A 27,160-nucleotide genomic window follows, 5' to 3' on the forward strand; every position below is an offset into this window, starting at 1 on the left:
GAGGGGCGGGGAGCCGGTGAGAGGGGGCGGGGTTAGATGAGGGGCGGGGTTAGAGCCTGGGGAGCCGGTGAGGGGGGCGGGGTTAGGGCGCGAGGCGAGCCGGAGAGAGGGGGGGGGGTGATGTTAGGTGAGGGGCAGGGTGAGGGCGCGAGGGGAGCCGGTGAGAAGGGGCGGGGTGAGGGGACGGGGCGTGGTTAGAGCGCGCCGCGAGCCGCTGAGGGGGCGGGGTTAAGTGAGGGGCGGGTTTGGAGCACGCGGGGAGCCGGTGAGAGGGGGCGGGGTAAGGTTAGGGGCGGGATTAGGGCGAGCGGGGAGCCGGTGAGGGGCGGGTTTAGGGCGCGCGGGGAGCCGGTGAGAGGGGGCGGGGTTAGGTGAGGGGCGGGGTTAGGCACGCGGGGAGCCGGTGAGAGGGGCTAGGTATGATGGTGGTGGGGTGAGGGGGTTGGAGAGGGATATGTGCAATTGACGTCAATCGGCGGACCCCCTCCCCCTATTAAAAGCCGTGACGCAGCCGCTTTCCGCCCGTCTCCCGAGCGCGCGTGGAGCAGGTAAGGTCGGAGGGAAGCGCATCGCGTCCCGGGCCGGCCCCTAACTCGACGCGTCCTCACCCCCCGCCCCTTCCTGAGGGGTTAAACCCCCTCTTTTACCTCCTATTTCGGAGGTAGGTGAGGTATAAAAGGGAACGGTCGGTGCTGCAGCGCCCGGGTTGTGACGGTCCACGGTGACTGGAGAAGGTGCTAAGTACTGAAGGAGGCCCCGGGCTGCACCCCGTTAGATGACGGTGTGTGTGGGGGGGGGGGGGGGATATAATCTCGCCGATCCTTTTATAACCGATCCCCCTCCCCTCCGGTCTGTGCGGTGAGGAGTGTCGGACTGCAGTGTGTGGGGTGTGCTGCGTTGCGTAGCGCAGTGTGTGCGGAGAGCGCGGCCGCGATGATCGGGCGGTGGATGCGGGGCGATCGGGGGGCTTCTCCCCGCAATGCGGGACCTGCTCGCGGCCAACAGGTGGATTCGGCGGCGAGTTGCGGATTTTGTGAATATTTCCCTGAGAATTTTTCTTTTAAAGGCCGGTGGCTTTTTATTTTAATATTAATAATAAAATCTGAGCACGAGCACCTGCCCCTCCCCGCCCGACCGGAGGCGCGGGGATTGATTCCCAGGCCGGAGCCGGTCCTCGGATTTATTTGGTAGCCCGTTAGTCAAAAAATGGCCGGTGTCTCGGAGTCGGGGATGGGCGTTTTGTCCCAGTCAAAATGGAGGAGAGGGCGATAGTGGGGTGGGAGAGAGATCGATAGTGGGGTGGCGGAGAGGGAGGGAGAGATGTGGCGGAGAGATGGCAGAGAGCGGGGGAGCGATAGTGGGGTTTCAGAGAGAGAGAGAGGGGGAGCGATAGTGGGGTTTCAGAGAGAGGGGGAGCGATAGTGGGGTGGCAGAGAGAGAGAGAGAGGGGGAGCGATAGTGGGAGCGATAGTGGGGTTTCAGAGAGAGGGGGAGCGATAGTGGGGTTTCAGAGAGAGGGGGAGCGATAGTGGGGTTTCAGAGAGAGGGGGAGCGATAGTGGGGTTTCAGAGAGAGGGGGAGCGATAGTGGGGTGGCAGAGAGAGAGGGGGAGCGATAGTGGGGTTTCAGAGAGAGGGGGAGCGATAGTGGGGTTTCAGAGAGAGAGAGGGGGAGCGATAGTGGGGTTTCAGAGAGAGAGAGGGGGAGCGATAGTGGGGTGGCAGAGAGGGGGAGCGATAGTGGGGTTTCAGAGAGAGAGAGAGAGGGGGGGAGCGATAGTGGGGTTTCAGAGAGAGGGGGAGCGATAGTGGGGTTTCAGAGAGAGAGAGAGAGAGGGGGAGCGATAGTGGGGTTTGAGAGAGAGAGAGAGAGAGGGGGAGCGATAGTGGGGTTTGAGAGAGAGAGAGAGGGGGAGCGATAGTGGGGTTTCAGAGAGAGAGAGAGAGAGAGGGGGAGCGACAGTGGGGTGGCAGAGAGAGAGGGGGAGCGATACTGGGGTTTCAGAGAGAGAGAGAGAGAGAGAGGGGGAGCGATAGTGGGGTGGCAGAGAGGGGGAACGATAGTGGGGTTTCAGAGAGAGAGAGGGGGAGTGATAGTGGGGTTTCAGAGAGAGAGAGGGGGAGCGATAGTGGGGTTTTAAAAGAGAGAGAGGGGGAGCGATAGTGGGGTTTCAGAGAGAGAGAGGGGGAGCGATAGTGGGGTTTCAGAGAGAGAGGGGGAGCGATAGTGGGGTTTCAGAGAGAGAGAGGGGGAGCAATAGTGGGGTTTCAGAGAGAGAGAGAGAGAGGGGGAGCGATAGTGGGGTTTCTGAGAGAGAGAGAGAGGGGAGCGATAGTGGGGTTTCAGAGAGAGAGAGGGGGAGCGATAGTGGGGTTTCAGAGAGAGAGTGGGAGCGATAGTGGGGTTTCAGAGAGAGAGAGAGAGGGGAGCGATAGTGGGGTTTCAGAGAGAGAGAGGGGGAGCGATAGTGGGGTTTCAGAGAGAGAGAGGGGGAGCGATAGTGGGGTTTCAGAGAGAGAGAGGGGGAGCGATAGTGGGGTTTCAGAGAGAGAGGGGGAGCGATAGTGGGGTTTCAGAGAGAGAGAGAGAGAGGGGGAGCGATAGTGGGGTTTCAGAGAGAGAGAAGGGGAGCGATAGTGGGGTTTCAGAGAGAGAGAGAGAGGGGGAGCGATAGTGGGGTTTCAGAGAGAGAGAGGGGGAGCGATAGTGGGGTTTCAGAGAGAGGGGGAGCGATAGTGGGGTTTCAGAGAGAGAGAGGGAGCGATAGTGGGGTTTCAGAGAGAGAGAGGGGGAGCGATAGTGGGGTTTCAGAGAGAGAGAGGGGGAGCGATAGTGGGGTTTCAGAGAGGGGGAGCGATAGTGGGGTTTCAGAGAGGGGGAGCGATAGTGGGGTTTCAGAGAGAGAGAGAGGGGGAGCGATAGTGGGGTTTCAGAGAGAGGGGGAGCGATAGTGGGGTGGCAGAGAGAGAGAGGGGGAGCGATAGTGGGGTGGCAGAGAGGGGCAGCGATAGTGGGGTTTCAGAGAGAGAGAGGGGGAGCGATAGTGGGGTATCAGAGAGAGGGGGAGCGATAGTGGGGTTTCAGAGAGAGAGAGAGAGAGGGGGAGCGATAGTAGGGTTTCAGAGAGAGAGAGAGGGGGAGCGATAGTGGGGTTTCAGAGAGAGAGAGAGAGGGGGAGCGACAGTGGGGTGGCAGAGAGAGAGGGGGAGCGATAGTGGGGTTTCAGAGAGAGAGAGAGAGAGAGAGGGGGAGCGATAGTGGGGTGGCAGAGAGGGGGAGCGATAGTGGGGTTTCAGAGAGAGAGAGAGGGGGAGCGATAGTGGGGTTTCAAAGAGAGAGAGGGGGAGTGATAGTGGGGTTTCAGAGAGAGAGAGAGGGGGAGTGATAGTGGGGTTTCAGAGAGAGGGGGAGCAATAGTGGGGTTTCAGAGAGAGAGAGAGAGAGAGGGGGAGCGATAGTGGGGTTTCAGAGAGAGGGGGAGCGATAGTGGGGTTTCAGAGAGAGAGGGGGAGCGATAGTGGGGTTTCAGAGAGAGAGAGGGGGAGCGATAGTGGGGTTTCATAGAGAGAGAGGGGGAGCAATAGTGGGGTTTCAGAGAGAGAGGGGGAGCGATCGTGGGGTTTCAGAGAGAGAGAGGGGGAGCGATAGTGGGGTTTCAGAGAGAGAGAGGGGGAGCGATAGTGGGGTTTCAGAGAGAGAGAGGGGGAGCGATAGTGGGGTTTCAGAGAGAGGGGGAGCGATAGTGGGGTTTCAGAGAGAGAGAGAGAGAGGGGGAGCGATAGTGGGGTTTGAGAGAGAGAGAGAGAGAGAGAGGGGGAGCGATAGTGGGGTTTCAGAGAGAGAGAGAGAGGGGGAGCGACAGTGGGGTGGCAGAGAGAGAGGGGGAGCGATACTGGGGTTTCAGAGAGAGAGAGAGAGAGAGGGGGAGCGATAGTGGGGTGGCAGAGAGGGGGAACGATAGTGGGGTTTCAGAGAGAGAAAGGGGGAGCGATAGTGGGGTTTCAGAGAGAGAGAGGGGGAGCGATAGTGGGGTTTCAAAGAGAGAGAGGGGGAGCGATAGTGGGGTTTCAGAGAGAGAGAGAGAGAGGGGGAGCGATAGTGGGGTTTCAGAGAGAGAGAGGGGGAGCGATAGTGGGGTTTCAGAGAGAGAGAGGGGGAGCGATAGTGGGGTTTCAGAGAGAGAGAGGGGGAGCGATAGTGGGGTTTCAGAGAGAGAGAGGGGGAGCAATAGTGGGGTTTCAGAGAGAGAGAGAGAGGGGGAGCGATAGTGGGGTTTCAGAGAGAGGGGGAGCGATAGTGGGGTTTCAGAGAGAGAGAGAGGGGGAGCGATAGTGGGGTTTCAGAGAGAGAGAGGGGGAGCGATAGTGGGGTTTCAGAGAGAGAGAGGGGGAGCGATAGTGGGGTTTCAGAGAGAGAGAGGGGGAGCGATAGTGGGGTTTCAGAGAGAGAGAGGGGGAGCGACAGTGGGGTTTCAGAGAGAGAGGGGCAGCGATCGTGGGGTTTCAGAGAGAGAGGGGGAGCGATAGTGGGGTTTCAGAGAGAGAGAGAGGGGGAGCGATAGTGGGGTTTCAGAGAGAGAGAGAGAGGGGGAGCGATAGTGGGGTTTCAGAGAGAGAGAGAGAGGGGGAGCGATAGTGGGGTTTCAGAGAGAGAGAGGGGGAGCGATAGTGGGGTTTCAGAGAGAGAGGGGGAGCGATAGTGGGGTTTCAGAGAAAGAGAGAGCGAGCGATAGTGGGGTTTCAGAGAGAGAGAGGGGGAGCGATGGGGTTTCAGAGAGAGAGAGGGGGAGCGATAGTGGGGTTTCAGAGAGAGAGAGAGAGAGAGAGGGGGAGCGATAGTGGGGTTTCAGAGAGAGAGAGAGGGGGAGCGATAGTGGGGTTTCAGAGAGAGAGAGGGGGAGCAATAGTGGGGTTTCAGAGAGAGAGAGAGAGGGGGAGCGATAGTGGGGTTTCAGAGAGAGAGGGGGAGCGATAGTGGGGTTTCAGAGAGAGAGAGAGAGGGGGAGCGATAGTGGGGTTTCAGAGAGAGGGGGAGCGATAGTGGGGTTTCAGAGAGAGAGAGAGGGGGAGCGATAGTGGGGTTTCAGAGAGAGAGAGGGGGAGCGATAGTGGGGTTTCAGAGAGAGAGAGGGGGAGCGATAGTGGGGTTTCAGAGAGAGAGAGGGGGAGCGATAGTGGGGTTTCAGAGAGAGAGGGGGAGCGATAGTGGGGTTTCAGAGAGAGAGAGAGGGGGAGCGATAGTGGGGTTTCAGAGAGAGAGAGAGGGGGAGCGATCGTGGGGTTTCAGAGAGAGAGAGAGAGGGGGAGCGATAGTGGGGTTTCAGAGAGAGAGAGGGGGAGCGATAGTGGGGTTTCAGAGAGAGAGGGGGAGCGATAGTGGGGTTTCAGAGAAAGAGAGAGCGAGCGATAGTGGGGTTTCAGAGAGAGAGAGGGGGAGCGATGGGGTTTCAGAGAGAGAGAGGGGGAGCGATAGTGGGGTTTCAGAGAGAGAGAGAGAGGGGGAGCGATAGTGGGGTTTCAGAGAGAGAGTGGGAGCCATAGTGGGGTTTCAGAGAGAGAGTGGGAGCCATAGTGGGGTTTCAGAGAGAGAGGGAGCGATAGTGGGGTTTCAGAGAGAGAGAGGGGGAGCGATAGTGGGGTTTCAGAGAGAGAGGGGGAGCGATAGTGGGGTTTCAGAGAGAGAGAGAGAGAGGGGGAGCGATAGTGGGGTTTCAGAGAGAGAGAGAGAGGGGGAGCGATAGTGGGGTTTCAGAGAGAGAGGGGGAGCGATAGTGGGGTTTCAGAGAGAGAGGGGGGGAGCGATAGTGGGGTTTCAGAGAGAGAGAGGGGGAGCGATAGTGGGGTTTCAGAGAGAGAGAGGGGGAGCGATAGTGGGGTTTCAGAGAGAGAGGGGGAGCGATAGTGGGGTTTCAGAGAGAGAGGGGGAGCGATAGTGGGGTTTCAGAGAGAGAGAGAGGGGGAGCGATAGTGGGGTTTCAGAGAGAGAGAGAGAGGGAGCGATAGTGGGGTTTCAGAGAGAGGGGGAGCGATAGTGGGGTTTCAGAGAGAGAGAGAGGGAGCGATAGTGGGGTTTCAGAGAGAGAGAGAGGGGGAGCGATAGTGGGGTTTCAGAGAGAGAGGGGCAGCGATAGTGGGGTTTCAGAGAGAGAGAGAGGGGGAGCGATAGTGGGGTTTCAGAGAGAGAGAGAGAGAGAGGGGGAGCGATAGTGGGGTTTCAGAGAGAGAGAGAGAGAGAGGGGGAGCGATAGTGGGGTTTCAGAGAGAGAGAGAGGGGGAGCGATAGTGGGGTTTCAGAGAGAGAGAGGGGGAGCGATAGTGGGGTTTCAGAGAGAGAGGGGGAGCGATAGTGGGGTTTCAGAGAAAGAGAGAGCGAGCGATAGTGGGGTTTCAGAGAGAGAGAGGGGGAGCAATGGGGTTTCAGAGAGAGAGAGGGGGAGCGATAGTGGGGTTTCTGAGAGAGAGAGAGAGAGGGGGAGCGATAGTGGGGTTTCAGAGAGAGAGAGAGGGGGAGCGATAGTGGGGTTTCAGAGAGAGAGGGGGGGAGCGATAGTGGGGTTTCAGAGAGAGAGAGGGGGAGCGATAGTGGGGTTTCAGAGAGAGAGAGGGGGAGCGATAGTGGGGTTTCAGAGAGAGAGAGGGGGAGCGATAGTGGGGTTTCAGAGAGAGAGAGGGGGAGCGATAGTGGGGTTTCAGAGAGAGAGAGGGGGAGCGATAGTGGGGTTTCAGAGAGAGAGAGGGGGAGCGATAGTGGGGTTTCAGAGAGAGAGAGGGGGAGCGATAGTGGGGTTTCAGAGAGAGAGAGGGGGAGCGATAGTGGGGTTTCAGAGAGAGAGAGGGGGAGCGACAGTGGGGTTTCAGAGAGAGAGAGAGAGGGAGCGATAGTGGGACTTTAAAGAGAGAGAGAGAGAGGGGGAGCGATAGTGGGGTTTCAGAGAGAGAGAGGGAGAGGGGGAGCGATAGTGGGGTTTCAGAGAGAGGGGGAGCGATAGTGGGGTGGCAGAGAGGGGGAACGATAGTGGGGTTTCAGAGAGAGAAAGGGGGAGCGATAGTGGGGTTTCAGAGAGAGAGGGGGAGCGATAGTGGGGTTTCAGAGAGAGAGAGAGAGGGAGCGATAGTGGGGTTTCAGAGAGAGAGAGAGGGGGAGCGATAGTGGCGTTTCAGAGAGAGGGGGGAGCGATAGTGGGGTTTCAGAGAGAGAGGGGGAGCGATAGTGGGGTTTCAGAGAGAGAGAGAGGGGGAGCGATAGTGGGGTTTCAGAGAGAGAGGGGGAGCGATAGTGGGGTTTCAGAGAGAGAGAGGGGGAGCGATCGTGGGGTTTCAGAGAGAGAGAGAGGGGGAGCGATAGTGGGGTTTCAGAGAGAGAGGGGGAGCGATAGTGGGGTTTCAGAGAAAGAGAGAGCGAGCGATAGTGGGGTTTCAGAGAGAGAGAGGGGGAGCGATGGGGTTTCAGAGAGAGAGAGAGAGGGAGCGATAGTGGGGTTTCAGAGAGAGAGAGAGAGAGAGGGGGAGCGATAGTGGGGTTTCAGAGAGAGAGTGGGAGCCATAGTGGGGTTTCAGAGAGAGAGGGAGCGATAGTGGGGTTTCAGAGAGACAGAGGGGGAGCGATAGTGGGGTTTCAGAGAGAGAGGGGGAGCGATAGTGGGGTTTCAGAGAGAGAGGGGGAGCGATAGTGGGGTTTCAGAGAGAGAGGGGGAGCGATAGTGGGGTTTCAGAGAGAGAGAGAGAGGGGGAGCGATAGTGGGGTTTCAGAGAGAGAGAGGGGGAGCGATAGTGGGGTTTCAGAGAGAGAGAGGGGGAGCGATAGTGGGGTTTCAGAGAGAGAGAGGGGGAGCGATAGTGGGGTTTCAGAGAGAGAGAGGGGGAGCGATAGTGGGGTTTCAGAGAGAGAGAGGGGGAGCGATAGTGGGGTTTCAGAGAGAGAGAGGGGGAGCGATAGTGGGGTTTCAGAGAGAGAGAGGGGGAGCGATAGTGGGGTTTCAGAGAGAGAGAGGGGGAGCGATAGTGGGGTTTCAGAGAGAGAGAGGGGGAGCGATAGTGGGGTTTCAGAGAGAGAGAGAGAGAGGGAGCGATAGTGGGGTTTCAGAGAGAGAGAGAGAGAGGGGGAGCGATAGTGGGGTTTCAGAGAGAGAGAGGGAGAGGGGGAGCGATAGTGGGGTTTCAGAGAGAGAGAGGGGGAGCGATAGTGGGGTTTCAGAGAGAGAGAGAGGGGGAGCGATAGTGGGGTTTCAGAGAGAGAGAGGGGGAGCGATAGTGGGGTTTCAGAGAGAGAGAGGGGGAGCGATAGTGGGGTTTCAGAGAGAGAGAGGGGGAGCGATACTGGGGTTTCAGAGAGAGAGAGAGAGAGGGAGCGATAGTGGGGTTTCAGAGAGAGAGAGAGAGATGGGGAGCGATAGTGGGGTTTCAGAGAGAGAGGGGGAGCGATAGTGGGGTTTCAGAGAGAGAGAGGGGGAGCGATAGTGGGGTTTCAGAGAGAGAGAGGGGGAGCGATAGTGGGGTTTCAGAGAGAGAGAGGGGGAGCGATAGTGGGGTTTCAGAGAGAGGGGGAGCGATAGTGGGGTTTCAGAGAGAGAGAGAGAGAGGGGGAGCGATAGTGGGGTTTCAGAGAGAGAGAGAGGGGGAGCGACAGTGGGGTGGCAGAGAGAGAGGGGGAGCGACAGTGGGGTGGCAGAGAGAGAGGGGGAGCGACAGTGGGGTTTCAGAGAGAGAGAGGGGGAGCGACAGTGGGGTTTCAGAGAGAGGGGGAGCGATAGTGGGGTTTCAGAGAGAGGGGGAGCGATAGTGGGGTTTCAGAGAGAGGGGGAGCGATAGTGGGGTTTCAGAGAGAGGGGGAGCGATAGTGGGGTTTCAGAGAGAGAGAGAGAGAGAGGGGGAGCGACAGTGGGGTGGCAGAGAGAGAGGGGGAGCGATAGTGGGGTTTCAGAGAGAGAGAGAGAGAGAGGGGGAGCGATAGTGGGGTTTCAGAGAGAGAGAGGGGGAGCGATAGTGGGGTTTCAGAGAGAGAGAGGGGGAGCGATAGTGGGGTTTCAGAGAGAGAGGGGGAGCGATAGTGGGGTTTCAGAGAGAGAGAGAGAGAGGGGGAGCAATAGTGGGGTTTCAGAGAGAGAGAGAGAGGGGGAGCGATAGTGGGGTTTCAGAGAGAGAGAGGGGGAGCGATAGTGGGGTTTCAGAGAGAGAGGGGGAGCGATAGTGGGGTTTCAGAGAAAGAGAGAGCGAGCGATAGTGGGGTTTCAGAGAGAGAGAGGGGGAGCGATGGGGTTTCAGAGAGAGAGAGGGGGAGCGATAGTGGGGTTTCAGAGAGAGAGAGAGAGGGGGAGCGATAGTGGGGTTTCAGAGAGAGAGTGGGAGCCATAGTGGGGTTTCAGAGAGAGAGTGGGAGCCATAGTGGGGTTTCAGAGAGAGAGGGAGCGATAGTGGGGTTTCAGAGAGAGAGAGGGGGAGCGATAGTGGGGTTTCAGAGAGAGAGGGGGAGCGATAGTGGGGTTTCAGAGAGAGAGAGAGAGAGGGGGAGCGATAGTGGGGTTTCAGAGAGAGAGAGAGAGGGGGAGCGATAGTGGGGTTTCAGAGAGAGAGGGGGAGCGATAGTGGGGTTTCAGAGAGAGAGGGGGGGGAGCGATAGTGGGGTTTCAGAGAGAGAGAGGGGGAGCGATAGTGGGGTTTCAGAGAGAGAGAGGGGGAGCGATAGTGGGGTTTCAGAGAGAGAGGGGGAGCGATAGTGGGGTTTCAGAGAGAGAGGGGGAGCGATAGTGGGGTTTCAGAGAGAGAGAGAGGGGGAGCGATAGTGGGGTTTCAGAGAGAGAGAGAGAGGGAGCGATAGTGGGGTTTCAGAGAGAGGGGGAGCGATAGTGGGGTTTCAGAGAGAGAGAGAGGGAGCGATAGTGGGGTTTCAGAGAGAGAGAGAGGGGGAGCGATAGTGGGGTTTCAGAGAGAGAGGGGCAGCGATAGTGGGGTTTCAGAGAGAGAGAGAGGGGGAGCGATAGTGGGGTTTCAGAGAGAGAGAGAGAGAGAGGGGGAGCGATAGTGGGGTTTCAGAGAGAGAGAGAGAGAGAGGGGGAGCGATAGTGGGGTTTCAGAGAGAGAGAGAGGGGGAGCGATAGTGGGGTTTCAGAGAGAGAGAGGGGGAGCGATAGTGGGGTTTCAGAGAGAGAGGGGGAGCGATAGTGGGGTTTCAGAGAAAGAGAGAGCGAGCGATAGTGGGGTTTCAGAGAGAGAGAGGGGGAGCAATGGGGTTTCAGAGAGAGAGAGGGGGAGCGATAGTGGGGTTTCTGAGAGAGAGAGAGAGAGGGGGAGCGATAGTGGGGTTTCAGAGAGAGAGAGAGGGGGAGCGATAGTGGGGTTTCAGAGAGAGAGGGGGGGAGCGATAGTGGGGTTTCAGAGAGAGAGAGGGGGAGCGATAGTGGGGTTTCAGAGAGAGAGAGGGGGAGCGATAGTGGGGTTTCAGAGAGAGAGAGGGGGAGCGATAGTGGGGTTTCAGAGAGAGAGAGGGGGAGCGATAGTGGGGTTTCAGAGAGAGAGAGGGGGAGCGATAGTGGGGTTTCAGAGAGAGAGAGGGGGAGCGATAGTGGGGTTTCAGAGAGAGAGAGGGGGAGCGATAGTGGGGTTTCAGAGAGAGAGAGGGGGAGCGATAGTGGGGTTTCAGAGAGAGAGAGGGGGAGCGACAGTGGGGTTTCAGAGAGAGAGAGAGAGGGAGCGATAGTGGGACTTTAAAGAGAGAGAGAGAGAGGGGGAGCGATAGTGGGGTTTCAGAGAGAGAGAGGGAGAGGGGGAGCGATAGTGGGGTTTCAGAGAGAGGGGGAGCGATAGTGGGGTGGCAGAGAGGGGGAACGATAGTGGGGTTTCAGAGAGAGAAAGGGGGAGCGATAGTGGGGTTTCAGAGAGAGAGGGGGAGCGATAGTGGGGTTTCAGAGAGAGAGAGAGAGGGAGCGATAGTGGGGTTTCAGAGAGAGAGAGAGGGGGAGCGATAGTGGCGTTTCAGAGAGAGGGGGGAGCGATAGTGGGGTTTCAGAGAGAGAGGGGGAGCGATAGTGGGGTTTCAGAGAGAGAGAGAGGGGGAGCGATAGTGGGGTTTCAGAGAGAGAGGGGGAGCGATAGTGGGGTTTCAGAGAGAGAGAGGGGGAGCGTGGGAGCGATAGTGGGGTTTCAGAGAAGAGAGAGCGGAGCGATAGTGGGGTTTCAGAGAGAGAGAGGGGGAGCGATAGTGGGTTTCAGAGAGAGAGAGAGAGGGAGCGATAGTGGGGTTTCAGAGAGAGAGAGAGAGAGGGGGAGCGATAGTGGGGTTTCAGAGAGAGAGTGGGGAGCGATAGTGGGGTTTCAGAGAGAGAGGGGAGCGATAGTGGGGTTTCAGAGAGAGAGAGGGGAGCGATAGTGGGGTTTCAGAGAGAGAGAGGGGGGAGCGATAGTGGGGTTTCAGAGAGAGAGGGGGAGCGATAGTGGGGTTTCAGAGAGAGAGGAGGGAGCGATAGTGGGGTTTCAGAGAGAGAGAGAGAGGGGGAGCGATAGTGGGGTTTCAGAGAGAGAGAGGGGGAGCGATAGTGGGGTTTCAGAGAGAGAGAGGGGGAGCGATAGTGGGGTTTCAGAGAGAGAGAGGGGGAGCGATAGTGGGGTTTCAGAGAGAGAGAGGGGGAGCGATAGTGGGGTTTCAGAGAGAGAGAGGGGGAGCGATAGTGGGGTTTCAGAGAGAGAGAGGGGGAGCGATAGTGGGGTTTCAGAGAGAGAGAGGGGGAGCGATAGTGGGGTTTCAGAGAGAGAGAGGGGGAGCGATAGTGGGGTTTCAGAGAGAGAGAGAGAGAGGGGAGCGATAGTGGGGTTTCAGAGAGAGAGAGAGAGAGGGGGAGCGATAGTGGGGTTTCAGAGAGAGAGGAGAGGGGGAGCGATAGTGGGGTTTCAGAGAGAGAGAGGGGGAGCGATAGTGGGGTTTCAGAGAGAGAGAGAGGGGAGCGATAGTGGGGTTTCAGAGAGAGAGAGAGGGGAGCGATAGTGGGTTTCAGAGAGAGAGAGGGGAGCGATAGTGGGGTTCAGAGAGAGAGAGGGGGAGCGATAGTGGGGTTTCAGAGAGAGAGAGAGAGAGGGGAGCGATAGTGGGGTTTCAGAGAGAGAGAGAGAGATGGGGAGCGATAGTGGGGTTTCAGAGAGAGAGGGGGGAGCGATAGTGGGGTTTCAGAGAGAGAGAGGGGAGCGATAGTGGGGTTTCAGAGAGAGAGAGGGGGAGCGATAGTGGGGTTTCAGAGAGAGAGAGGGGGAGCGATAGTGGGGTTTCAGAGAGAGAGGGGGAGCGATAGTGGGGTTTCAGAGAGAGAGAGAGAGAGGGGGAGCGATAGTGGGGTTTCAGAGAGAGAGAGAGGGGGAGCGACAGTGGGGGTGGCAGAGAGAGAGAGGGGGAGCGACAGTGGGGTTTCAGAGAGAGAGAGGGGGAGCGATAGTGGGGTTTCAGAGAGAGAGGGGGAGCGATAGTGGGGTTTCAGAGAGAGAGGGGGAGCGATAGTGGGGTTTCAGAGAGAGAGGGGGAGCGATAGTGGGGTTTCAGAGAGAGAGGGGGGAGCGATAGTGGGGTTTTCAGAGAGAGAGAGAGAGAGAGGGGGAGCGATAGTGGGGTTTCGAGAGAGAGAGAGAGAGAGGGGGAGCGATAGTGGGGTTTCAGAGAGAGAGAGAGGGGGAGCGACTAGTGGGGTTGCAGAGAGAGAGAGGGGAGCGATAGTGGGGTTTCAGAGAGAGAGAGAGAGAGAGAGAGGGGGAGCGATAGTGGGGTTTCAGAGAGAGAGAGGGGGAGCGATAGTGGGGTTTCAGAGAGAGAGAGGGGGAGCGATAGTGGGGTTTCAGAGAGAGAGGGGGAGCGATAGTGGGGTTTCAGAGAGAGAGAGAGAGAGGGGAGCGATAGTGGGGTTTCAGAGAGAGAGAGAGAGGGGAGCGAATAGTGGGGTTTCAGAGAGAGAGAGAGAGGGGGAGCGATAGTGGGGTTTCAGAGAGAGAGAGGGGGAGCGATAGTGGGGTTTCAGAGAGAAGAGGGGGAGCGATAGTGGGGTTTCAGAGAGAGAGGGGGAGCGATAGTGGGGTTTCAGAGAGAGAGGGGGAGCGATAGTGGGGTTTCAGAGAGAGAGAGGGGGAGCGATAGTGGGGTTTCAGAGAGAGAGAGGGGGAGCGATAGTGGGGTTTCAGAGAGAGAGAGGGGGGAGCGATAGTGGGGTTTCAGAGAGAGAGAGAGGGAGCGATAGTGGGGTTTCAGAGAGAGAGGGGGAGCGATAGTGGGATTTCAGAGAGAGAGGGGGAGCGATAGTGGGGTTTCAGAGAGAGAGAGAGGGGGAGCGATAGTGGGGTTTCAGAGAGAGAGAGAGGGGGAGCGATAGTGGGGTTTCAGAGAGAGAGAGAGGGGAGCGATAGTGGGGTTTCAGAGAGAGAGAGAGGGAGCGATAGTGGGGGTTTCAGAGAGAGAGAGAGGGGGGAGCGATAGTGGGGTTTCAGAGAGAGAGAGAGGGGGAGCGATAGTGGGGTTTCAGAGAGAGAGAGAGGGGGAGCGATAGTGGGGTTTCAGAGAGAGAGAGAGGGGGAGCGATAGTGGGGTTTCAGAGAGAGAGAGAGGGGAGCGATAGTGGGGTTTCAGAGAGAGAGAGAGAGAGAGAGGGGGAGCGATAGTGGGGTTTCAGAGAGAGAGGGGGGAGCGATAGTGGGATTTCAGAGAGAGAGGGGGAGCGATAGTGGGGTTTCAGAGAGAGAGAGAGGGGGGAGCGATAGTGGGGTTTCAGAGAGAGAGAGGGGGAGCGATAGTGGGGTTTCAGAGAGAGAGAGAGAGGGGAGCGATAGTGGGGTTTCAGAGAGAGAGAGAGGGGGAGCGATGGGGGTTTCAGAGAGAGAGAGGGGGAGCGATAGTGGGGTTTCAGAGAGAGAGAGAGGGGGAGCGATAGTGGGGTTTCAGAGAGAGAGAGAGGGGGGAGCGATAGTGGGGTTTCAGAGAGAGAGAGAGGGGGAGCGATAGTGGGGTTTCAGAGAGAGAGAGGGGGGGAGCGATAGTGGGGTTTCAGAGAGAGAGAGGGGGAGCGATAGTGGGGTTTCAGAGAGAGAGAGGGGGAGCGATAGTGGGGTTTCAGAGAGAGAGAGGGGGAGCGATAGTGGGGTTTCAGAGAGAGAGGGGGAGCGATAGTGGGGTTTCAGAGAAGAGAGAGAGCGGAGCGATAGTGGGGTTTCAGAGAGAGAGAGGGGGAGCGATGGGGGTTTCAGAGAGAGAGGGGGAGCGATGTGGGTTTCAGAGAGAGAGGGGGAGCGATAGTGGGGTTTCTGAGAGAGAGAGAGAGAGGGGAACGATAGTGGGGTTTCAGAGAGAGAGAGAGGGGGAGCGATAGTGGGGTTTCAGAGAGAGAGTGGGAGCGATAGTGGGGTTTCAGAGAGAGAGAGGGGAGCGATAGTGGGGTTTCAGAGAGAGAGAGGGGGAGCGATAGTGGGGTTTCAGAGAGAGAGAGGGGGGAGCGATAGTGGGGTTTCAGAGAGAGAGAGGGGGAGCGATAGTGGGGTTTCAGAGAGAGAGAGGGGGAGCGATAGTGGGGTTTCAGAGAGAGAGGGGGGAGCGATAGTGGGGTTTCAGAGAGAGAGAGAGGGGGAGCGATAGTGGGGTTTCAGAGAGAGAGAGGGGGAGCGATAGTGGGGTTTCAGAGAGAGAGAGGGGGAGCGATAGTGGGGTTTCAGAGAGAGAGAGGGGGAGCGATAGTGGGGTTTCAGAGAGAGAGAGAGGGGGAGCGATAGTGGGGTTTCAGAGAGAGAGAGAGGGGGAGCGATAGTGGGGTTTCAGAGAGAGAGAGGGGGGAGCGATAGTGGGGTTTCAGAGAGAGAGAGGGGGAGCGATAGTGGGGTTTCAGAGAGAGAGAGAGGGGGAGCGATAGTGGGGTTTCAGAGAGAGAGAGGGGGAGCGATAGTGGGGTTTCAGAGAGAGAGGGGAGCGATAGTGGGGTTTCAGAGAGAGAGGGGGAGCGATAGTGGGGTTTCAGAGAGAGAGAGGGGGGAGCGATAGTGGGGTTTCAGAGAGAGAGAGGGGGAGCGATAGTGGGGTTTCAGAGAGAGAGAGGGGGAGCGATAGTGGGGTTTCAGAGAGAGAGAGGGGGAGCGATAGTGGGGTTTCAGAGAGAGAGAGAGAGAGAGGGGGAGCGATAGTGGGGTTTCAGAGAGAGAGAGGGAGAGGGGGAGCGATAGTGGGGTTGCAGAGAGAGAGGGGGGAGCGATAGTGGGGTTGCAGAGAGAGAGGGGGGAGCGATAGTGGGGTGTCAGAGAGAGAGGGGGAGCGATAGTGGGGTTTCAGAGAGAGAGAGGGGGAGCGATAGTGGGGTTGCAGAGAGAGGGGACGATAGTGGGGTTGCAGAGAGGGGGAGCGATAGTGGGGTTTCAGAGAGAGAGAAGGGGGAGCGATAGTGGGGTTTCAGAGAGAGAGAGGGGGAGCGATAGTGGGGTTTCAGAGAGAGAGAGGGGGAGCGATAGTGGGGTTTCAGAGAGAGAGAGGGGGAGCGATAGTGGGGTTTCAGAGAGAGAGAGGGGGGAGCGATAGTGGGGTTTCAGAGAGAGAGGGGGGAGCGATAGTGGGGTTTCAGAGAGAGAGGGGGAGCGATAGTGGGGTTTCAGAGAGAGAGGGGGAGCGATAGTGGGGTTTCAGAGAGAGAGGGGGAGCGATAGTGGGGTTTCAGAGAGAGAGAGGGGGAGCGATAGTGGGGTTTCAGAGAGAGAGAGAGAGGGGGAGCGATAGTGGGGTTTCAGAGAGAGAGAGGGGGAGCGATAGTGGGGTTTCAGAGAGAGAGGGGGAGCGATAGTGGGGTTTCAGAGAGAGGAGGGAGCGATAGTGGGGTTTCAGAGAGAGAGAGAGGGGGAGCGATAGTGGGGTTTCAGAGAGAGAGAGGGGGAGCGATAGTGGGGTTTCAGAGAGAGAGAGGGGGAGCGATAGTGGGGTTTCAGAGAGAGAGAGGGGGAGCGATAGTGGGGTTTCAGAGAGAGAGAGAGAGGGAGCGATAGTGGGGTTTCAGAGAGAGAGAGAGAGAGAGGGGGAGCGATAGTGGGGTTTCAGAGAGAGAGGAGAGGGGGAGCGATAGTGGGGTTTCAGAGAGAGAGGGGGAGCGATAGTGGGGTTTCAGAGAGAGAGAGAGAGGGGGAGCGATAGTGGGGTTTCAGAGAGAGAGAGAGGGGGAGCGATAGTGGGGTTTCAGAGAGAGAGAGGGGGAGCGATAGTGGGGTTTCAGAGAGAGAGGGGGAGCGATAGTGGGGTTTCAGAGAGAGAGAGGGGGGAGCGATAGTGGGGTTTCAGAGAGAGAGAGGGGAGCGATAGTGGGGTTTCAGAGAGAGAGAGAGGGGGAGCGATAGTGGGGTTTCAGAGAGAGAGGGGGAGCGATAGTGGGGTTTCAGAGAGAGAGAGGGGGAGCGATAGTGGGGTTTCAGAGAGAGAGAGAGAGAGGGGGAGCGATAGTGGGGTTTCAGAGAGAGAGAGAGAGGGGGAGCGATAGTGGGGTTTCAGAGAGAGAGAGAGGGGGAGCGATAGTTGGGTTTCAGAGAGAGAGAGAGGGGGAGCGATAGTGGGGTTTCAGAGAGAGAGAGAGGGGGAGCGATAGTGGGGTTTCAGAGAGAGAGAGAGGGGGAGCGATAGTGGGGTTTCAGAGAGAGAGAGAGGGGGAGCGATAGTGGGGTTTCAGAGAGAGAGAGAGGGGGAGCGATAGTGGGGTTTCAGAGAGAGAGAGAGGGGGAGCGATAGTGGGGTTTCAGAGAGAGAGAGAGGGGGAGCGATAGTGGGGTTTCAGAGAGAGAGAGAGAGGGGGAGCGATAGTGGGGTTTCAGAGAGAGAGAGAGGGGGAGCGATAGTGGGGTTTCAGAGAGAGAGAGAGAGGGGGAGCGATAGTGGGGTTTCAGAGAGAGAGAGGGGGAGCGATAGTGGGATTTCAGAGAGAGGGGGAGCGATAGTGGGGTTTCAGAGAAGAGAGAGCGAGCGATAGTGGGGTTTCAGAGAGAGAGAGGGGGGAGCGATAGGGGGTTTCAGAGAGAGAGCGGGAGCGATAGTGGGGTTTCAGAGAGAGAGGGGGAGCGATAGTGGGGTTTCAGAGAGAGAGAGAGAGAGGGGGAGCGATAGTGGGGTTTCAGAGAGAGAGAGAGGGGGGGAGCGATAGTGGGGTTTCAGAGAGAGAGAGAGGGGGAGCGATAGTGGGGTTTCAGAGAGAGAGGGGGAGCGATAGTGGGGTTTCAGAGAGAGAGAGAGTGAGAGAGGGGAGCCATAGTGGCGTTTCAGAGAGAGAGAGGGGGAGCGATAGTGGGGTTTCAGAGAGAGAGAGGTCGGAGCGATAGTGGGGTTTCAGAGAGAGAGAGGGGGAGCGATAGTGGGGTTTCAGAGAGAGAGAGGGGGAGCGATAGTGGGGTTTCAGAGAGAGAGAGAGAGAGGGAGCGATAGTGGGGTTTCAAGAGAGAGAGAGGGGGAGCGATAGTGGGGTTTCAGAGAGGAGAGGGGGAGCGATAGTGGGGTTTCAGAGAGAGGGGGAGCGATAGTGGGGTGCAGAGAGAGAGGGGGAGCGATAGTGGGGTTTCAGAGAGAGAGAGAGTGAGAGAGGGGGAGCGATAGTGGGGTTTCAGAGAGAGAGAGGGGGAGCGATAGTGGGGTTTCAGAGAGAGAGAGGGGGAGCGATAGTGGGGTTTCAGAGAGAGAGAGGGGGAGCGATAGTGGGGTTTCAGAGAGAGAGAGGGGGAGCGATAGTGGGGTTTCAGAGAGAGAGAGGGGGAGCGATAGTGGGGTTTCAGAGAGAGAGAGAGAGGGAGCGATAGTGGGACTTTAAGAGAGAGAGAGGGGGAGCGATAGTGGGGTTTCAGAGAGGAGAGGGGGAGCGATAGTGGGGTTTCAGAGAGAGGGGGAGCGATAGTGGGGGTGGCAGAGAGAGAGGGGGGAGCGATAGTGGGGTTTCAGAGAGAGAGAGAGAGGGGGGAGCGATAGTGGGGTTTCAGAGAGAGAGAGGGGGAGCGATAGTGGGGTTTCAGGGAGAGAGAGGGGGAGCGATAGTGGGGTTTCAGAGAGAGAGAGGGGAGCGATAGTGGGGTTTCAGAGAGAGAGAGGGGGGAGCGATAGTGGGGTTTCAGAGAGAGAGAGGGGGAGCGATAGTGGGGTTTCAGAGAGAGAGAGAGGGGGAGCGATAGTGGGGTTTCAGAGAGAGAGGAGGAGCGATAGTGGGGTTTTCAGAGAGAGAGAGGGGGAGCGATAGTGGGGTTTCAGAGAGAGAGAGGGGGAGCGATAGTGGGGTTTCAGAGAGAGAGGAGGGAGCGATAGTGGGGTTCAGAGAGAGAGAGGGGGAGCGATAGTGGGGTGGCAGAGGGAGAGGGAGCGATAGTGGGGTTTCAGAGAGAGGGGGGGGAGCGATAGTGGGGTTTCAGAGAGAGAGGGGGGAGCGATAGTGGGGTTTCAGAGAGAGAGGGAGGGAGCGATAGTGGGGTTTCAGAGAGAGAGGGGGGGAGCGATAGTGGGGTTTCAGAGAGAGGGGGAGCGATAGTGGGGTTTCAGAGAGAGGGGGAGCGATAGTGGGGTTTCAGAGAGAGAGAGAGAGAGGGGGAGCGATAGTGGGGTTTCAGAGAGAGAGAGAGAGAGAGAGAGAGGGGGAGCGATAGTGGGGTGGCAGAGAGAGGGGAGCGATAGTGGGGTTGGCAGAGAGAGAGAGGGGGAGCGATAGTGGGGTTTCAGAGAGAGAGAGAGGGGGAGCGATAGTGGGGTTTCAGAGAGAGAGAGGGGGAGCGATAGTGGGGTTTCAGAGAGAGAGAGGGGGGAGCGATAGTGGGGTTTCAGAGAGAGAGGAGGGGAGCGATAGTGGGGTTTCAGAGAGAGAGGGAGGGGGAGCGATAGTGGGGTTCAGAGAGAGAGGGGGAGCGATAGTGGGGTTTCAGAGAGAGAGAGAGAGAGAGGGGGAGCGATAGTGGGGTTTCAGAGAGAGAGAGGGGGAGCGATAGTGGGGTTTCAGAGAGAGAGAGGGGGAGCGATAGTGGGGTTTCAGAGAGAGAGAGGGGGAGCGATAGTGGGGTTTCAGAGAGAGGGGGGAGCGATAGTGGGGTTTCAGAGAGAGAGAGGGGGAGCGATAGTGGGGTTTCAGAGAGAGAGAGGGGGAGCGATAGTGGGGTTTCAGAGAGAGAGAGGGGGAGCGATAGTGGGGTTTCAGAGAGAGAGAGGGGGAGCGATAGTGGGGTTTCAGAGAGAGAGAGGGGGAGCGATAGTGGGGTTTCAGAGAGAGAGAGGGGGAGCGATAGTGGGGTTTCAGAGAGAGAGAGGGGGGAGCGATAGTGGGGTTTCAGAGAGAGAGAGGGAGAGGGGGAGCGATAGTGGGGTTTCAGAGAGAGGGGGAGCGATAGTGGGGTGTCAGAGAGAGAGGGGGAGCGATAGTGGGGTTTCAGAGAGAGAGAGAGAGAGGGGGAGCGATAGTGGGGTTTCAGAGAGAGAGAGAGAGAGGGGGAGCGATAGTGGGGTTTCAGAGAGAGGGGGAGCGATAGTGGGGTTGCAGAGAGAGAGGGGGAGCGATAGTGGGGTTTCAGAGAGAGAGAGAGAGAGGGGAGCGATAGTGGGGTTTCAGAGAGAGAGAGAGAGAGAGAGGGGAGCGATAGTGGGGTTTCAGAGAGAGGGGGGGAGCGATAGTGGGGTTTCAGAGAGAGAGAGGGGGGAGCGATAGTGGGGTTTCAGAGAGAGAGGGGGGAGCGATAGTGGGGTTTCAGAGAGAGGGGGGAGCGATAGTGGGGTTTCAGAGAGAGGGGGAGCGATAGTGGGGTTTCAGAGAGAGGGGGAGCGATAGTGGGGTTTCAGAGAGAGAGAGAGAGGGGGAGCGATAGTGGGGTTTCAGAGAGAGAGAGAGAGGGGGAGCGATAGTGGGGTTTCAGAGAGAGGGGGAGCGATAGTGGGGTTTCAGAGAGAGGGGGAGCGATAGTGGGGTTTCAGAGAGAGGGGGAGCGATAGTGGGGTTTCAGAGAGAGGGGGAGCGATAGTGGGGTTTCAGAGAGAGAGAGGGGAGCGATAGTGGGGTTTCAGAGAGAGAGGGGGAGCGATAGTGGGGTTTCAGAGAGAGGGGGAGCGATAGTGGGGTTTCAGAGAGAGAGGGGAGCGATAGTGGGGTTTCAGAGAGAGGGGGGAGCGATAGTGGGGTTTCAGAGAGAGGGGGGAGCGATAGTGGGGTTTCAGAGAGAGGGGGGAGCGATAGTGGGGTTTCAGAGAGAGGGGGGAGCGATAGTGGGGTTTCAGAGAGAGGGGGGGAGCGATAGTGGGGTTTCAGAGAGAGGGGGGAGCGATAGTGGGGTTTCAGAGAGAGAGGGGGAGCGATAGTGGGGTTTCAGAGAGAGAGGGGTGGAGCGATAGTGGGGTTTCAGAGAGAGGGGGAGCGATAGTGGAGTTTCAGAGAGAGGGGGAGCGATAGTGGGGTTTCAGAGAGAGGGGGAGCGATAGTGGGGTTTCAGAGAGAGGGGGAGCGATAGTGGGGTTTCAGAGAGAGGGGGAGCGATAGTGGGGTTTCAGAGAGAGGGGGAGCGATAGTGGGGTTTCAGAGAGAGGGGGAGCGATAGTGGGGTTTCAGAGAGAGGGGGAGCGATAGTGGGGTTTCAGAGAGAGGGGGAGCGATAGTGGGGTTTCAGAGAGAGGGGGAGCGATAGTGGGGTTTCAGAGAGAGGGGGAGCGATAGTGGGGTTTCAGAGAGAGGGGGAGCGATAGTGGGGTTTCAGAGAGAGGGGGAGCGATAGTGGGGTTTCAGAGAGAGGGGGAGCGATAGTGGGGTTTCAGAGAGAGGGGGAGCGATAGTGGGGTTTCAGAGAGAGGGGGAGCGATAGTGGGGTTTCAGAGAGAGGGGGAGCGATAGTGGGGTTTCAGAGAGAGGGGGGAGCGATAGTGGGGTTTCAGAGAGAGGGGGGAGCGATAGTGGGGTTTCAGAGAGAGGGGGGAGCGATAGTGGGGTTTCAGAGAGAGGGGGAGCGATAGTGGGGTTTCAGAGAGAGGGGGGAGCGATAGTGGGGTTTCAGAGAGAGGGGGAGCGATAGTGGGGTTTCAGAGAGAGGGGGAGCGAGAGGGGGAGCGATGGTGGGGTTTCTGAGAGAGAGAGAGGGGGAGCGATAGTGGGGTTTCAGAGAGAGAGAGGGGGAGCGATAGTGGGGTTTGAGAGAGAGAGAGAGAGGGGGGGAGCGATGGTGGGGTTTCTGAGAGAGAGAGAGGAGGAGCGATCGTGGGGTTTCAGAGAGAGAGAGGGGGAGCGATAGTGGGGTTTCAGAGAGAGAGAGGGGGAGCGATAGTGGGGTTTCAGAGAGAGAGAGGGGGAGCGATAGTGGGGTTTCAGAGAGAGAGAGGGGGAGCGATAGTGGGGTTTCAGAGAGAGAGAGGGGGAGCGATAGTGGGGTTTCAGAGAGAGAGAGTGGGAGCGATAGTGGGGTTTCAGAGAGAGAGAGGGGGAGCGATAGTGGGGTTTCAGAGAGAGAGAGGGATAGTGGGGTTTCAGAGAGAGAGAGGGGGAGCGATAGTGGGGTTTCAGAGAGAGAGAGTGGGAGCGATAGTGGGGTTTCAGAGAGAGAGGGGGAGCGATAGTGGGGTTTGAGAGAGGGGGAGCGATAGTGGGGTTTCAGAGAGAGAGAGGGGGAGCGATAGTGGGGTTTCAGAGAGAGAGAGGGGGAGCGATAGTGGGGTTTCAGAGAGAGAGAGAGAGAGAGGGTGGAGCGATGGTGGGGTTTCAGAGAGAGAGGGTGGAGCAATGGTGGGGTTTCAGAGAGAGAGAGGGGGAGCGATAGTGGGGTTTCAGAGAGAGAGAGGGGGAGCGATAGTGGGGTTTCAGAGAGAGAGAGGGGGAGCGATAGTGGGGTTTCAGAGAGAGAGAGGGGGAGCGATAGTGGGGTTTCAGAGAGAGAGAGGGGGAGCGATAGTGGGGTTTCAGAGAGAGAGAGGGGGAGCGATAGTGGGGTTTCAGAGAGAGAGAGAGAGGGGGAGCGATAGCGGGGTTTCAGAGAGAGAGGGGGGGCGACAGCGGGGTTTCAGAGCGGGGGGGGGGGCGACAGCGGGGTTTCAGAGCAGGGCGGGGGGGCGACAGCGGGGTTTCAGAGCAGGGGGGGGGCGACAGCGGGGTTTCAGAGCAGGGGGGGGGCGACAGCGGGGTTTCAGAGCAGGGGGGGGCGACAGCGGGGTTTCAGAGCAGGGGGGGGCGACAGCGGGGTTTCAGAGCAGGGGGGGGGCGACAGCGGGGTTTCAGAGCAGGGGGGGGCGACAGCGGGGTTTCAGAGCAGGGGGGGGCGACAGCGGGTTTCAGAGCAGGGGGGGGCGACAGCGGGGTTTCAGAGCAGGGGGGGGCGACAGCGGGGTTTCAGAGCGGGGGGGCGACAGCGGGGTTTCAGAGCAGGGGGGGGCGACAGCGGGGTTTCAGAGCGGGGGGGGCGACAGCGGGATGGCGGAGAGGGAGGGTGACAGCGTGGTGGTAGGGAGAGAGAGAGAGAGGGCGACGGTGGCGGGGGGGGGCGACGGTGGGGTGGGGGGCGGTGGGGTGGGTGGCGGGGGGGTGGCAGAGAAAGAAAGGGGGGCAACAATGAGGTGGCAGAGAAGGGGAGCGATAATGGGGTTTCAGAGAGGGGGAGGCGACAGTGGGGTTTCAGAGAGAGAGAGAGAGAGGGGTGGGCGACAGTGGGGTTTCAGAGAGAGAGAGCGGGGGGGAGGGCAATAGTGGGACGGGAGAGAGGGCGACAGTCTGGTGGCAGGGCGGGAGAGAGGGCGACAGTCTGGTGGCGGGGCGGGGAGAGAGGGCGACAGTCTGGTGGCGGGGCGGGAGAGAGGGCGACAGTCTGGTGGCGGGGCGGGAGAGAGGGCGACAGTCTGGTGGCGGGGCGGGAGAGAGGGCGACAGTCTGGTGGCGGGGCGGGAGAGAGGGCGACAGTCTGGTGGCGGGGCGGGAGAGAGGGCGACAGTCTGGTGGCGGGGCGGGAGAGAGGGCGACAGTCTGGTGGCGGGGGCGGGAGAGAGGGCGACAGTCTGGTGGCGGGGCGGGGGAGAGGGCGACAGTCTGGTGGCGGGGCGGGGGAGAGGGCGACAGTCTGGTGGCGGGGCGGGGGAGAGGGCGACAGTCTGGTGGCGGGGCGGGGGAGAGGGCGACAGTCTGGTGGCGGGGCGGGAGAGAGGGCGACAGTCTGGTGGCGGGGCGGGAGAGAGGGCGACAGTCTGGTGGCGGGGCGGGAGAGAGGGCGACAGTCTGGTGGCGGGGCGGGAGAGAGGGCGACAGTCTGGTGGCGGGGCGGGAGAGAGGGGCGACAGTCTGGTGGCGGGGCGGGAGAGAGGGCGACAGTCTGGTGGCGGGGCGATAGTGGGGAGGGAGGGGGGGGGGGCGATAGTGGGGAGGGAGGGGGGGGGCGATAGTGGGGAGGGAGGGGGGGGGCGATAGTGGGGAGGGAGGGGGGGGGCGATAGTGGGGAGGGGGGGGGGCGATAGTGGGGAGGGGGGGGGGGGCGATAGTGGGGAGGGAGGGGGGGGGGGGCGATAGTGGGGAGGGAGGGGGGGGGGCGATAGTGGGGAGGGAGGGGGGGGGGCGATAGTGGGGAGGGAGGGGGGGGGGGCGATAGTGGGGAGGGAGGGGGGGGGCGATAGTGGGGAGGGAGGGGGGGGGGCGATAGTGGGGAGGGAGGGGGGGGGGCGATAGTGGGGAGGGAGGGGGGGGGGCGATAGTGGGGAGGGAGGGGGGGGGGCGATAGTGGGGAGGGAGGGGGGGGGCGATAGTGGGGAGGGAGGGGGGGGGCGATAGTGGGGAGGGAGGGGGGGGGGCGATAGTGGGGAGGGAGGGGGGGGGCGATAGTGGGGAGGGAGGGGGGGGGGCGATAGTGGGGAGGGAGGGGGGGGGGGCGATAGTGGGGAGGGAGGGGGGGGGGCGATAGTGGGGAGGGAGGGGGGGGGGCGATAGTGGGGAGGGAGGGGGGGGGGCGATAGTGGGGAGGGAGGGGGGGGGGCGATAGGTTGGCCGAGGTGGAGGGAGGGGGTGAGGCCGAGGTGGGGGGAGGGGGTTTGGCCGAGGTGGAGGGAGGGCGTTTGGCCGAGGTGGAGAGGGAGGGCGTTTGGCCGAGGTGGAGAGGGAGGGCGTTTGGCCGAGGTGGAGAGGGAGGGCGTTTGGCAGAGGTGGAGAGAGGGGGGTTTGGCAGAGGGGGAGAGAGGGGGGTTTGGCAGAGGGGGAGAGAGGGGGGTTTGGCAGAGGGGGAGAGAGGGGGGTTTGGCAGAGGGGGAGAGAGGGGGGTTTGGCAGAGGGGGAGAGAGGGGGGTTTGGCAGAGGGGGAGAGAGGGGGGTTTGGCAGAGGGGGAGAGAGGGGGGTTTGGCAGAGGGGGAGAGAGGGGGGTTTGGCAGAGGGGGAGAGAGGGGGGTTTGGCAGAGGGGGAGAGAGGGGGGTTTGGCAGAGGGGGAGAGAGGGGGGGTTTGGCAGAGGGGGAGAGAGGGGGGTTTGGCAGAGGGGGGAGAGAGGGGGGTTTGGCAGAGGGGAGAGAGGGGGGTTTGGCAGAGGGGGAGAGAGGGGGGTTTGGCAGAGGGGGAGAGAGGGGGGTTTGGCAGAGGGGGAGAGAGGGGGGTTTGGCAGAGGGGGAGAGAGGGGGGTTTGGCAGAGGGGGAGAGAGGGGGGTTTGGCAGAGGGGGAGAGAGGGGGGTTTGGCAGAGGGGGAGAGAGGGGGGTTTGGCAGAGGGGGAGAGAGGGGGGTTTGGCAGAGGGGGAGAGAGGGGGGTTTGGCAGAGGGGGAGAGAGGGGGGTTTGGCAGAGGGGGAGAGAGGGGGGTTTGGCAGAGGGGGAGAGAGGGGGGTTTGGCAGAGGGGGAGAGAGGGGGGTTTGGCAGAGGGGGAGAGAGGGGGGTTTGGCAGAGGGGGAGAGAGGGGGGTTTGGCAGAGGGGGAGAGAGGGGGGTTGGCAGAGGGGGAGAGAGGGGGGTTTGGCAGAGGGGGAGAGAGGGGGGTTTGGCAGAGGGGGAGAGAGGGGGGTTTGGCAGAGGGGGAGAGAGGGGGGTTTGGCAGAGGGGGAGAGAGGGGGGTTTGGCAGAGGGGGAGAGAGGGGGGTTTGGCAGAGGGGGAGAGAGGGGGGTTTGGCAGAGGGGGAGAGAGGGGGGTTTGGCAGAGGGGAGAGAGAGGGGGGGTTTGGCAGAGGGGGAGAGAGGGGGGTTTGGCAGAGGGGGAGAGAGGGGGGTTTGGCAGAGGGGGAGAGAGGGGGGTTTGGCAGAGGGGGAGAGAGGGGGGTTTGGCAGAGGGGGAGAGAGGGGGGGTTTGGCAGAGGGGGAGAGAGGGGGGTTTGGCAGAGGGGGAGAGAGGGGGGTTTGGCAGAGGGGGAGAGAGGGGGGTTTGGCAGAGGGGGAGAGAGGGGGGTTTGGCAGAGGGGGAGAGAGGGGGGTTTGGCAGAGGGGGAGAGAGGGGGGTTTGGCAGAGGGGGAGAGAGGGGGGGTTTGGCAGAGGGGGAGAGAGGGGGGTTTGGCAGAGGGGGAGAGAGGGGGGTTTGGCAGAGGGGGAGAGAGGGGGGTTTGGCAGAGGGGGAGAGAGGGGGGTTTGGCAGAGGGGGAGAGAGGGGGGTTTGGCAGAGGGGGAGAGAGGGGGGTTTGGCAGAGGGGGAGAGAGGGGGGTTTGGCAGAGGGGGAGAGAGGGGGGTTTGGCAGAGGGGGAGAGAGGGGGGTTTGGCAGAGGGGGGAGAGAGGGGGGTTTGGCAGAGGGGGAGAGAGGGGGGTTTGGCAGAGGGGGAGAGAGGGGGGTTTGGCAGAGGGGGAGAGAGGGGGGGTTTGGCAGAGGGGGAGAGAGGGGGGTTTGGCAGAGGGGGAGAGAGGGGGGTTTGGCAGAGGGGGAGAGAGGGGGGTTTGGCAGAGGGGGAGAGAGGGGGGTTTGGCAGAGGGGGAGAGAGGGGGGTTTGGCAGAGGGGGAGAGAGGGGGGTTTGGCAGAGGGGGAGAGAGGGGGGTTTGGCAGAGGGGGAGAGAGGGGGGTTTGGCAGAGGGGGAGAGAGGGGGGTTTGGCAGAGGGGGAGAGAGGGGGGTTTGGCAGAGGGGGAGAGAGGGGGGTTTGGCAGAGGGGGAGAGAGGGGGGTTTGGCAGAGGGGGAGAGAGGGGGGGTTTGGCAGAGGGGGAGAGAGGGGGGTTTGGCAGAGGGGGAGAGAGGGGGGTTTGGCAGAGGGGGAGAGAGGGGGGTTTGGCAGAGGGGGAGAGAGGGGGGTTTGGCAGAGGGGGAGAGAGGGGGGTTTGGCAGAGGGGGAGAGAGGGGGGTTTGGCAGAGGGGGAGGGAGGGGGGTTTGGCAGAGGGGGAGGGAGGGGGGTTTGGCAGAGGGGGAGGGAGGGGGGTTTGGCAGAGGGGGAGGGAGGGGGGTTGCAGAGGGGGAGGGAGGGGGGTTTGGCAGAGGGGGAGGGAGGGGGGTTTGGCAGAGGGGGAGGGAGGGGGGTTTGGCAGAGGGGGAGGGAGGGGGGGGTTTGGCAGAGGGGGGAGGGGAGGGAGGGGGGTTTGGCAGAGGGGGAGGGAGGGGGGGTTTGGCAGAGGGGGAGGGAGGGGGGTTTGGCAGAGGGGGAGGGAGGGGGGTTTGGCAGAGGGGGAGGGAGGGGGGTTTGGCAGAGGGGGAGGAGGGGGGTTTGGCAGAGGGGGAGGGAGGGGGGTTTGGCAGAGGGGGAGGGAGGGGGGTTTGGCAGAGGGGGAGGGAGGGGGGTTTGGCAGAGGGGGAGGGAGGGGGGTTTGGCAGAGGGGGAGGGAGGGGGGTTTGGCAGAGGGGGAGGGAGGGGGGTTTGGCAGAGGGGGAGGGAGGGGGGTTTGGCAGAGGGGGAGGGAGGGGGGGTTTGGCAGAGGGGGAGGGAGGGGGGTTTGGCAGAGGGGGAGGGAGGGGGGTTTGGCAGAGGGGGAGGGAGGGGGGGTTTGGCAGAGGGGGAGGGAGGGGGGTTTGGCAGAGGGGGAGGGAGGGGGGTTTGGCAGAGGGGGAGGGAGGGGGGTTTGGCAGAGGGGGGAGGGAGGGGGGTTTGGCAGAGGGGGAGGGAGGGGGGGTTTGGCAGAGGGGGAGGGAGGGGGGTTTGGCAGAGGGGGAGGGAGGGGGGTTTGGCAGAGGGGGAGGGAGGGGGGTTTGGCAGAGGGGGAGGGAGGGGGGTTTGGCAGAGGGGGAGGGAGGGGGTTTGGCAGAGGGGGAGGGAGGGGGGTTTGGCAGAGGGGGAGGGAGGGGGGTTTGGCAGAGGGGGAGGGAGGGGGGTTTGGCAGAGGGGGAGGGAGGGGGGT

The 27,160-nt window shown here is 60.6% G+C and overlaps 1 protein-coding gene across 2 annotated transcripts in view; it reads left to right on the plus strand.

Moving 5' to 3' along the window:
- The first annotated feature begins 452 nt into the window (after positions 1–452).
- LOC137321664 (elongation factor 1-alpha 1) overlaps positions 453–27,160 on the plus strand; it is a 39,394-nt gene continuing 12,686 nt past the window's right edge. The window contains exon 1 of one of the 2 annotated variants that reach the window (XM_067984166.1): positions 453–548. The gene's annotated coding sequence lies outside the window, so the exon portion shown is untranslated. Of the gene's footprint in view, positions 549–732; positions 782–27,160 lie in introns of those variants that run through there. The other variant, XM_067984168.1, reaches the window with a different exon arrangement.

This window comes from Heptranchias perlo, chromosome 5 (genome assembly GCF_035084215.1).
Source record: "Heptranchias perlo isolate sHepPer1 chromosome 5, sHepPer1.hap1, whole genome shotgun sequence".
Taxonomy (NCBI): domain Eukaryota; kingdom Metazoa; phylum Chordata; class Chondrichthyes; order Hexanchiformes; family Hexanchidae; genus Heptranchias; species Heptranchias perlo.